This window comes from Drosophila serrata, unplaced genomic scaffold, assembly GCF_035046125.1.
Source record: "Drosophila serrata isolate PLE 108 unplaced genomic scaffold, ASM3504612v1 contig_273, whole genome shotgun sequence".
NCBI classification, from domain to species: Eukaryota; Metazoa; Arthropoda; class Insecta; order Diptera; family Drosophilidae; genus Drosophila; species Drosophila serrata.
Genome location: NW_028257171.1, coordinates 1,914,988 through 1,926,882, shown reverse-complemented (window position 1 = coordinate 1,926,882; position 11,895 = coordinate 1,914,988).

Here is an 11,895-nt window from a genome sequence, read left to right as displayed (position 1 = left end):
ATAAGGGGTTACATCATGATTTTTTTTAAAAATAGACAAAAAATTGAATTTTTAAAACTGAAAAACGGAGTATGCAGATTTGTTATTCTAGTAAAAATTGGCATAGATCAGCTTTCCAAATTAAAATTAATGATTTTTTGGCTTAGTTATAATATTTTTAAATTATGATATTTTGACCAAATTGGCTGTTTTTATACCTTTTTGCAAGGTTTTTTTATTTTAGTCAAAAACTTTTAATTGCATCAACAAACGTAGTATGCAGATTTGTTAGCGCTTTAAAAACTCGCACAAAAAAGCGTTCCGAATCAAAATTAATGCTATTTCGGCTTTATTATGATGTTTGGAAAAGATTAATTTTTCAATGAAATTGTCTGTTTTTATACCTTTTTTGCAAAATATAATTTCAGTCAGACGATTGAAACGCAGTGAAGGAATCATTTCCGACCCTATAAAGTATATATATTCTTAATCAGGATGAACTGCTGCATCGATCTAGCTATGCCTGAAAGAAAAAAAAAATTTTCCAAACTTTGTTAAAATTTGAAATTTTCATAAGGGGTTACATCATGATTTTTTTCAAAAATCGACAAAAAATTGAATTTTTTAAATTGAAAAACTGAGTATGCAGATTTGTTATTCTAGTAAAAATTAGCATAGAACAGCTTTCCAAATTAAAATGAATGATTTTTTGGCTTAGTTATGAGATTTTTAAACTATGATTTTTTGACCAAATTTGCTGTTTTTATACCTTTTTGCAAGGTTTTTTTTATTTCAGTCAAAAACTTTTAATTGCATCAAAAAACGTAGTATGCAGATTTGTTAGCGCTTTAAAAACTCGCACAAAAAAGCGTTCCGAATCAAAATTAATGCTATTTCGGCTTTATTATGATGTTTGGAAAAGATTAATTTTTCAATGAAATTGTCTGTTTTTATACCTTTTTTGCAAAATATAATTTCAGTCAGACGATTGAAACGCAGTGAAGGAATCATTTCCGACCCTATAAAGTATATATATTCTTAATCAGGATGAACTGCTGCATCGATCTAGCTATGCCTGGAAGAAAAATAAAATTTTCCGAACTTTGTTAAAATTTGAAATTTTCATAAGGGGTTACATCATGATTTTTTTCAAAAATCGACAAAAAATTGAATTTTTAAAATTGAAAAACTGAGTATGCAGATTTGTTATTCTAGTAAAAATTAGCATAGAACAGCTTTCCAAATTAAAATTAATGATTTTTTGGCTTAGTTATGAGATTTTTAAACTATGATTTTTTGACCAAATTTGCTGTTTTTATACCTTTTTGCAAGGTAATTTTTATTTCAGTCAAAAACTTTTAATTGCATCAAAAAACGTAGTATGCAGATTTGTTAGCGCTTTAAAAACTCGCACAAAAAAGCGTTCCGAATCAAAATTAATGCTATTTCGGCTTTATTATGATGTTTGGAAAACATTGATTTTTCAATGAAATTGTCTGTTTTTATACCTTTTTTGCAAAATATAATTTCAGCCAGACGATTGAAACGCAGTGAAGGAATCATTTCCGACCCTATAAAGTATATATATTCTTAATCAGGATGAACTGCTGCATCGATCTAGCTATGCCTGGAAGAAAACTAAAATTTTCCGAACTTTGTTAAAATTTGAAATTTTCATAAGGGGTTACATCATGATTTTTTTCAAAAATCGACAAAAAATTGAATTTTTAAAATTGAAAAACTGAGTATGCAGATTTGTTATTCTAGTAAAAATTAGCATAGAACAGCTTTCCAAATTAAAATTAATGATTTTTTGGCTTAGTTATGAGATTTTTAAACTATGATTTTTTGACCAAATTTGCTGTTTTTATACCTTTTTGCAAGGTAATTTTTATTTCAGTCAAAAACTTTTAATTGCATCAAAAAACGTAGTATGCAGATTTGTTAGCGCTTTAAAAACTCGCACAAAAAAGCGGTCCGAATCAAAATTAATGCTATTTCGGCTTTATTATGATGTTTGGAAAACATTGATTTTTCAATGAAATTGTCTGTTTTTATACCTTTTTTGCAAAATATAATTTCAGTCAGACGATTGAAACGCAGTGAAGGAATCATTTCCGACCCTATAAAGTATATATATTCTTAATCAGGATGAACTGCTGCATCGATCTAGCTATGCCTGGAAGAAAACTAAAATTTTCCGAACTTTGTTAAAATTTGAAATTTTCATAAGGGGTTACATCATGATTTCTTTCAAAAATCGACAAAAAATTGAATTTTTAAAATTGAAAAACTGAGTATGCAGATTTGTTATTCTAGTAAAAATTAGCATAGAACAGCTTTCCAAATTATAATTAATGATTTTTTGGCTTAGTTATGAGATTTTTAAACTATGATTTTTTGACCAAATTTGCTGTTTTTATACCTTTTTGCAAGGTTTTTTTTATTTCAGTCAAAAACTTTTAATTGCATCAAAAAACGTAGTATGCAGATTTGTTAGCGCTTTAAAAACTCGCACAAAAAAGCGTTCCGAATCAAAATTAATGCTATTTCGGCTTTATTATGATGTTTGGAAAAGATTAATTTTTCAATGAAATTGTCTGTTTTTATACCTTTTTTGCAAAATATAATTTCAGTCAGACGATTGAAACGCAGTGAAGGAATCATTTCCGACCCTATAAAGTATATATATTCTTAATCAGGATGAACTGCTGCATCGATCTAGCTATGCCTGGAAGAAAAATAAAATTTTCCGAACTTTGTTAAAATTTGAAATTTTCATAAGGGGTTACATCATGATTTTTTTCAAAAATCGACAAAAAATTGAATTTTTAAAATTGAAAAACTGAGTATGCAGATTTGTTATTCTAGTAAAAATTAGCATAGAACAGCTTTCCAAATTAAAATGAATGATTTTTTGGCTTAGTTATGAGATTTTTAAACTATGATTTTTTGACCAAATTTGCTGTTTTTATACCTTTTTGCAAGGTTTTTTTTATTTCAGTCAAAAACTTTTAATTGCATCAAAAAACGTAGTATGCAGATTTGTTAGCGCTTTAAAAACTCGCACAAAAAAGCGTTCCGAATCAAAATTAATGCTATTTCGGCTTTATTATGATGTTTGGAAAAGATTAATTTTTCAATGAAATTGTCTGTTTTTATACCTTTTTTGCAAAATATAATTTCAGTCAGACGATTGAAACGCAGTGAAGGAATCATTTCCGACCCTATAAAGTATATATATTCTGAATCAGGATGAACTGCTGCATCGATCTAGCTATGCCTGGAAGAAAAATAAAATTTTCCGAACTTTGTTAAAATTTGAAATTTTCATAAGGGGTTACATCATGATTTTTTTCAAAAATCGACAAAAAATTGAATTTTTAAAATTGAAAAACTGAGTATGCAGATTTGTTATTCTAGTAAAAATTAGCATAGAACAGCTTTCCAAATTAAAATTAATGATTTTTTGGCTTAGTTATGAGATTTTTAAACTATGATTTTTTGACCAAATTTGCTGTTTTTATACCTTTTTGCAAGGTAATTTTTATTTCAGTCAAAAACTTTTAATTGCATCAAAAAACGTAGTATGCAGATTTGTTAGCGCTTTAAAAACTCGCACAAAAAAGCGTTCCGAATCAAAATTAATGCTATTTCGGCTTTATTATGATGTTTGGAAAACATTGATTTTTCAATGAAATTGTCTGTTTTTATACCTTTTTTGCAAAATATAATTTCAGCCAGACGATTGAAACGCAGTGAAGGAATCATTTCCGACCCTATAAAGTATATATATTCTTAATCAGGATGAACTGCTGCATCGATCTAGCTATGCCTGGAAGAAAACTAAAATTTTCCGAACTTTGTTAAAATTTGAAATTTTCATAAGGGGTTACATCATGATTTTTTTCAAAAATCGACAAAAAATTGAATTTTTAAAATTGAAAAACTGAGTATGCAGATTTGTTATTCTAGTAAAAATTAGCATAGAACAGCTTTCCAAATTATAATTAATGATTTTTTGGCTTAGTTATGAGATTTTTAAACTATGATTTTTTGACCAAATTTGCTGTTTTTATACCTTTTTTGTTAAAATTTGAAATTTTCATAAGGGGTTACATCATGATTTTTTTCAAAAATCGACAAAAAATTAAATTTTTAAAATTGAAAAACTGAGTATGCAGATTTGTTATTCTAGTAAAAATTAGCATAGAACAGCTTTCCAAATTAAAATTAATAATTTTTTGGCTTAGTTATGAGATTTTTAAACTATGATTTTTTGACCAAATTTGCTGTTTTTATACCTTTTTGCAAGGTAATTTTTATTTTAGTCAAAAACTTTTAATTGCATCAACAAACGTAGTATGCAGATTTTTTAGCGCTTTAAAAACTCGCACAAAAAAGCGTTCCGAATCAAAATAAATGCTATTTCGGCTTTATTATGATGTTTGGAAAACATTGATTTTTCAATGAAATTGTCTGTTTTTATACCTTTTTTGCAATATATAATTTCAGTCAGACGATTGAAACGCAGTGAAGGAATCATTTCCGACCCTATAAATTATATATATTCTTAATCAGAATGAACAATAGAATCTTATTTGGCATGCCTTAAAGAAATATAACATTTTCCGAATTTTGCTAAAATTTGAAATTTTCATAAGGGGTTACATCATGATTTTTTTTAAAAATAGACAAAAAATTGAATTTTTAAAACTGAAAAACGGAGTATGCAGATTTGTTATTCTAGTAAAAATTGGCATAGATCAGCTTTCCAAATTAAAATTAATGATTTTTTGGCTTAGTTATAATATTTTTAAATTATGATATTTTGACCAAATTGGCTGTTTTTATACCTTTTTGCAAGGTTTTTTTATTTTAGTCAAAAACTTTTAATTGCATCAACAAACGTAGTATGCAGATTTGTTAGCGCTTTAAAAACTCGCACAAAAAAGCGTTCCGAATCAAAATTAATGCTATTTCGGCTTTATTATGATGTTTGGAAAAGATTAATTTTTCAATGAAATTGTCTGTTTTTATACCTTTTTTGCAAAATATAATTTCAGTCAGACGATTGAAACGCAGTGAAGGAATCATTTCCGACCCTATAAAGTATATATATTCTTAATCAGGATGAACTGCTGCATCGATCTAGCTATGCCTGAAAGAAAAAAAAAATTTTCCAAACTTTGTTAAAATTTGAAATTTTCATAAGGGGTTACATCATGATTTTTTTCAAAAATCGACAAAAAATTGAATTTTTTAAATTGAAAAACTGAGTATGCAGATTTGTTATTCTAGTAAAAATTAGCATAGAACAGCTTTCCAAATTAAAATGAATGATTTTTTGGCTTAGTTATGAGATTTTTAAACTATGATTTTTTGACCAAATTTGCTGTTTTTATACCTTTTTGCAAGGTTTTTTTTATTTCAGTCAAAAACTTTTAATTGCATCAAAAAACGTAGTATGCAGATTTGTTAGCGCTTTAAAAACTCGCACAAAAAAGCGTTCCGAATCAAAATTAATGCTATTTCGGCTTTATTATGATGTTTGGAAAAGATTAATTTTTCAATGAAATTGTCTGTTTTTATACCTTTTTTGCAAAATATAATTTCAGTCAGACGATTGAAACGCAGTGAAGGAATCATTTCCGACCCTATAAAGTATATATATTCTTAATCAGGATGAACTGCTGCATCGATCTAGCTATGCCTGGAAGAAAAATAAAATTTTCCGAACTTTGTTAAAATTTGAAATTTTCATAAGGGGTTACATCATGATTTTTTTCAAAAATCGACAAAAAATTGAATTTTTAAAATTGAAAAACTGAGTATGCAGATTTGTTATTCTAGTAAAAATTAGCATAGAACAGCTTTCCAAATTAAAATTAATGATTTTTTGGCTTAGTTATGAGATTTTTAAACTATGATTTTTTGACCAAATTTGCTGTTTTTATACCTTTTTGCAAGGTAATTTTTATTTCAGTCAAAAACTTTTAATTGCATCAAAAAACGTAGTATGCAGATTTGTTAGCGCTTTAAAAACTCGCACAAAAAAGCGTTCCGAATCAAAATTAATGCTATTTCGGCTTTATTATGATGTTTGGAAAACATTGATTTTTCAATGAAATTGTCTGTTTTTATACCTTTTTTGCAAAATATAATTTCAGCCAGACGATTGAAACGCAGTGAAGGAATCATTTCCGACCCTATAAAGTATATATATTCTTAATCAGGATGAACTGCTGCATCGATCTAGCTATGCCTGGAAGAAAACTAAAATTTTCCGAACTTTGTTAAAATTTGAAATTTTCATAAGGGGTTACATCATGATTTTTTTCAAAAATCGACAAAAAATTGAATTTTTAAAATTGAAAAACTGAGTATGCAGATTTGTTATTCTAGTAAAAATTAGCATAGAACAGCTTTCCAAATTAAAATTAATGATTTTTTGGCTTAGTTATGAGATTTTTAAACTATGATTTTTTGACCAAATTTGCTGTTTTTATACCTTTTTGCAAGGTAATTTTTATTTCAGTCAAAAACTTTTAATTGCATCAAAAAACGTAGTATGCAGATTTGTTAGCGCTTTAAAAACTCGCACAAAAAAGCGTTCCGAATCAAAATTAATGCTATTTCGGCTTTATTATGATGTTTGGAAAACATTGATTTTTCAATGAAATTGTCTGTTTTTATACCTTTTTTGCAAAATATAATTTCAGCCAGACGATTGAAACGCAGTGAAGGAATCATTTCCGACCCTATAAAGTATATATATTCTTAATCAGGATGAACTGCTGCATCGATCTAGCTATGCCTGGAAGAAAACTAAAATTTTCCGAACTTTGTTAAAATTTGAAATTTTCATAAGGGGTTACATCATGATTTTTTTCAAAAATCGACAAAAAATTGAATTTTTAAAATTGAAAAACTGAGTATGCAGATTTGTTATTCTAGTAAAAATTAGCATAGAACAGCTTTCCAAATTATAATTAATGATTTTTTGGCTTAGTTATGAGATTTTTAAACTATGATTTTTTGACCAAATTTGCTGTTTTTATACCTTTTTGCAAGGTTTTTTTTATTTCAGTCAAAAACTTTTAATTGCATCAAAAAACGTAGTATGCAGATTTGTTAGCGCTTTAAAAACTCGCACAAAAAAGCGTTCCGAATCAAAATTAATGCTATTTCGGCTTTATTATGATGTTTGGAAAACATTGATTTTTCAATGAAATTGTCTGTTTTTATACCTTTTTTGCAAAATATAATTTCAGCCAGACGATTGAAACGCAGTGAAGGAATCATTTCCGACCCTATAAAGTATATATATTCTTAATCAGGATGAACTGCTGCATCGATCTAGCTATGCCTGGAAGAAAACTAAAATTTTCCGAACTTTGTTAAAATTTGAAATTTTCATAAGGGGTTACATCATGATTTTTTTCAAAAATCGACAAAAAATTGAATTTTTAAAATTGAAAAACTGAGTATGCAGATTTGTTATTCTAGTAAAAATTAGCATAGAACAGCTTTCCAAATTAAAATTAATGATTTTTTGGCTTAGTTATGAGATTTTTAAACTATGATTTTTTGACCAAATTTGCTGTTTTTATACCTTTTTGCAAGGTTTTTTTTATTTCAGTCAAAAACTTTTAATTGCATCAAAAAACGTAGTATGCAGATTTGTTAGCGCTTTAAAAACTCGCACAAAAAAGCGTTCCGAATCAAAATTAATGCTATTTCGGCTTTATTATGATGTTTGGAAAAGATTAATTTTTCAATGAAATTGTCTGTTTTTATACCTTTTTTGCAAAATATAATTTCAGTCAGACGATTGAAACGCAGTGAAGGAATCATTTCCGACCCTATAAAGTATATATATTCTTAATCAGGATGAACTGCTGCATCGATCTAGCTATGCCTGGAAGAAAAATAAAATTTTCCGAACTTTGTTAAAATTTGAAATTTTCATAAGGGGTTACATCATGATTTTTTTCAAAAATCGACAAAAAATTGAATTTTTAAAATTGAAAAACTGAGTATGCAGATTTGTTATTCTAGTAAAAATTAGCATAGAACAGCTTTCCAAATTAAAATTAATGATTTTTTGGCTTAGTTATGAGATTTTTAAACTATGATTTTTTGACCAAATTTGCTGTTTTTATACCTTTTTGCAAGGTAATTTTTATTTCAGTCAAAAACTTTTAATTGCATCAAAAAACGTAGTATGCAGATTTGTTAGCGCTTTAAAAACTCGCACAAAAAAGCGTTCCGAATCAAAATTAATGCTATTTCGGCTTTATTATGATGTTTGGAAAACATTGATTTTTCAATGAAATTGTCTGCTTTTATACCTTTTTTGCAAAATATAATTTCAGCCAGACGATTGAAACGCAGTGAAGGAATCATTTCCGACCCTATAAAGTATATATATTCTTAATCAGGATGAACTGCTGCATCGATCTAGCTATGCCTGGAAGAAAACTAAAATTTTCCGAACTTTGTTAAAATTTGAAATTTTCATAAGGGGTTACATCATGATTTTTTTCAAAAATCGACAAAAAATTGAATTTTTAAAATTGAAAAACTGAGTATGCAGATTTGTTATTCTAGTAAAAATTAGCATAGAACAGCTTTCCAAATTAAAATTAATGATTTTTTGGCTTAGTTATGAGATTTTTAAACTATGATTTTTTGACCAAATTTGCTGTTTTTATACCTTTTTGCAAGGTAATTTTTATTTCAGTCAAAAACTTTTAATTGCATCAAAAAACGTAGTATGCAGATTTGTTAGCGCTTTAAAAACTCGCACAAAAAAGCGTTCCGAATCAAAATTAATGCTATTTCGGCTTTATTATGATGTTTGGAAAACATTGATTTTTCAATGAAATTGTCTGTTTTTATACCTTTTTTGCAAAATATAATTTCAGCCAGACGATTGAAACGCAGTGAAGGAATCATTTCCGACCCTATAAAGTATATATATTCTTAATCAGGATGAACTGCTGCATCGATCTAGCTATGCCTGGAAGAAAAATAAAATTTTCCGAACTTTGTTAAAATTTGAAATTTTCATAAGGGGTTACATCATGATTTTTTTCAAAAATCGACAAAAAATTGAATTTTTAAAATTGAAAAACTGAGTATGCAGATTTGTTATTCTAGTAAAAATTAGCATAGAACAGCTTTCCAAATTAAAATTAATGATTTTTTGGCTTAGTTATGAGATTTTTAAACTATGATTTTTTGACCAAATTTGCTGTTTTTATACCTTTTTGCAAGGTTTTTTTTATTTCAGTCAAAAACTTTTAATTGCATCAAAAAACGTAGTATGCAGATTTGTTAGCGCTTTAAAAACTCGCACAAAAAAGCGTTCCGAATCAAAATTAATGCTATTTCGGCTTTATTATGATGTTTGGAAAAGATTAATTTTTCAATGAAATTGTCTGTTTTTATACCTTTTTTGCAAAATATAATTTCAGTCAGACGATTGAAACGCAGTGAAGGAATCATTTCCGACCCTATAAAGTATATATATTCTTAATCAGGATGAACTGCTGCATCGATCTAGCTATGCCTGGAAGAAAAATAAAATTTTCCGAACTTTGTTAAAATTTGAAATTTTCATAAGGGGTTACATCATGATTTTTTTCAAAAATCGACAAAAAATTGAATTTTTAAAATTGAAAAACTGAGTATGCAGATTTGTTATTCTAGTAAAAATTAGCATAGAACAGCTTTCCAAATTAAAATGAATGATTTTTTGGCTTAGTTATGAGATTTTTAAACTATGATTTTTTGGCCAAATTTGCTGTTTTTATACCTTTTTGCAAGGTTTTTTTTATTTCAGTCAAAAACTTTTAATTGCATCAAAAAACGTAGTATGCAGATTTGTTAGCGCTTTAAAAACTCGCACAAAAAAGCGTTCCGAATCAAAATTAATGCTATTTCGGCTTTATTATGATGTTTGGAAAAGATTAATTTTTCAATGAAATTGTCTGTTTTTATACCTTTTTTGCAAAATATAATTTCAGTCAGACGATTGAAACGCAGTGAAGGAATCATTTCCGACCCTATAAAGTATATATATTCTTAATCAGGATGAACTGCTGCATCGATCTAGCTATGCCTGGAAGAAAAATAAAATTTTCCGAACTTTGTTAAAATTTGAAATTTTCATAAGGGGTTACATCATGATTTTTTTCAAAAATCGACAAAAAATTGAATTTTTAAAATTGAAAAACTGAGTATGCAGATTTGTTATTCTAGTAAAAATTAGCATAGAACAGCTTTCCAAATTATAATTAATGATTTTTTGGCTTAGTTATGAGATTTTTAAACTATGATTTTTTGACCAAATTTGCTGTTTTTATACCTTTTTGCAAGGTTTTTTTTATTTCAGTCAAAAACTTTTAATTGCATCAAAAAACGTAGTATGCAGATTTGTTAGCGCTTTAAAAACTCGCACAAAAAAGCGTTCCGAATCAAAATTAATGCTATTTCGGCTTTATTATGATGTTTGGAAAAGATTAATTTTTCAATGAAATTGTCTGTTTTTATACCTTTTTTGCAAAATATAATTTCAGTCAGACGATTGAAACGCAGTGAAGGAATCATTTCCGACCCTATAAAGTATATATATTCTTAATCAGGATGAACTGCTGCATCGATCTAGATATGCCTGGAAGAAAAATAAAATTTTCCGAACTTTGTTAAAATTTGAAATTTTCATAAGGGGTTACATCATGATTTTTTTCAAAAATCGACAAAAAATTGAATTTTTAAAATTGAAAAACTGAGTATGCAGATTTGTTATTCTAGTAAAAATTAGCATAGAACAGCTTTCCAAATTAAAATTAATGATTTTTTGGCTTAGTTATGAGATTTTTAAACTATGATTTTTTGACCAAATTTGCTGTTTTTATACCTTTTTGCAAGGTAATTTTTATTTCAGTCAAAAACTTTTAATTGCATCAAAAAACGTAGTATGCAGATTTGTTAGCGCTTTAAAAACTCGCACAAAAAAGCGTTCCGAATCAAAATTAATGCTATTTCGGCTTTATTATGATGTTTGGAAAACATTGATTTTTCAATGAAATTGTCTGTTTTTATACCTTTTTTGCAAAATATAATTTCAGCCAGACGATTGAAACGCAGTGAAGGAATCATTTCCGACCCTATAAAGTATATATATTCTTAATCAGGATGAACTGCTGCATCGATCTAGCTATGCCTGGAAGAAAAATAAAATTTTCCGAACTTTGTTAAAATTTGAAATTTTCATAAGGGGTTACATCATGATTTTTTTCAAAAATCGACAAAAAATTGAATTTTTAAAATTGAAAAACTGAGTATGCAGATTTGTTATTCTAGTAAAAATTAGCATAGAACAGCTTTCCAAATTAAAATTAATGATTTTTTGGCTTAGTTATGAGATTTTTAAACTATGATTTTTTGACCAAATTTGCTGTTTTTATACCTTTTTGCAAGGTAATTTTTATTTCAGTCAAAAACTTTTAATTGCATCAAAAAACGTAGTATGCAGATTTGTTAGCGCTTTAAAAACTCGCACAAAAAAGCGTTCCGAATCAAAATTAATGCTATTTCGGCTTTATTATGATGTTTGGAAAACATTGATTTTTCAATGAAATTGTCTGTTTTTATACCTTTTTTGCAAAATATAATTTCAGCCAGACGATTGAAACGCAGTGAAGGAATCATTTCCGACCCTATAAAGTATATATATTCTTAATCAGGATGAACTGCTGCATCGATCTAGCTATGCCTGGAAGAAAACTAAAATTTTCCGAACTTTGTTAAAATTTGAAATTTTCATAAGGGGTTACATCATGATTTTTTTCAAAAATCGACAAAAAATTGAATTTTTAAAATTGAAAAACTGAGTATGCAGATTTG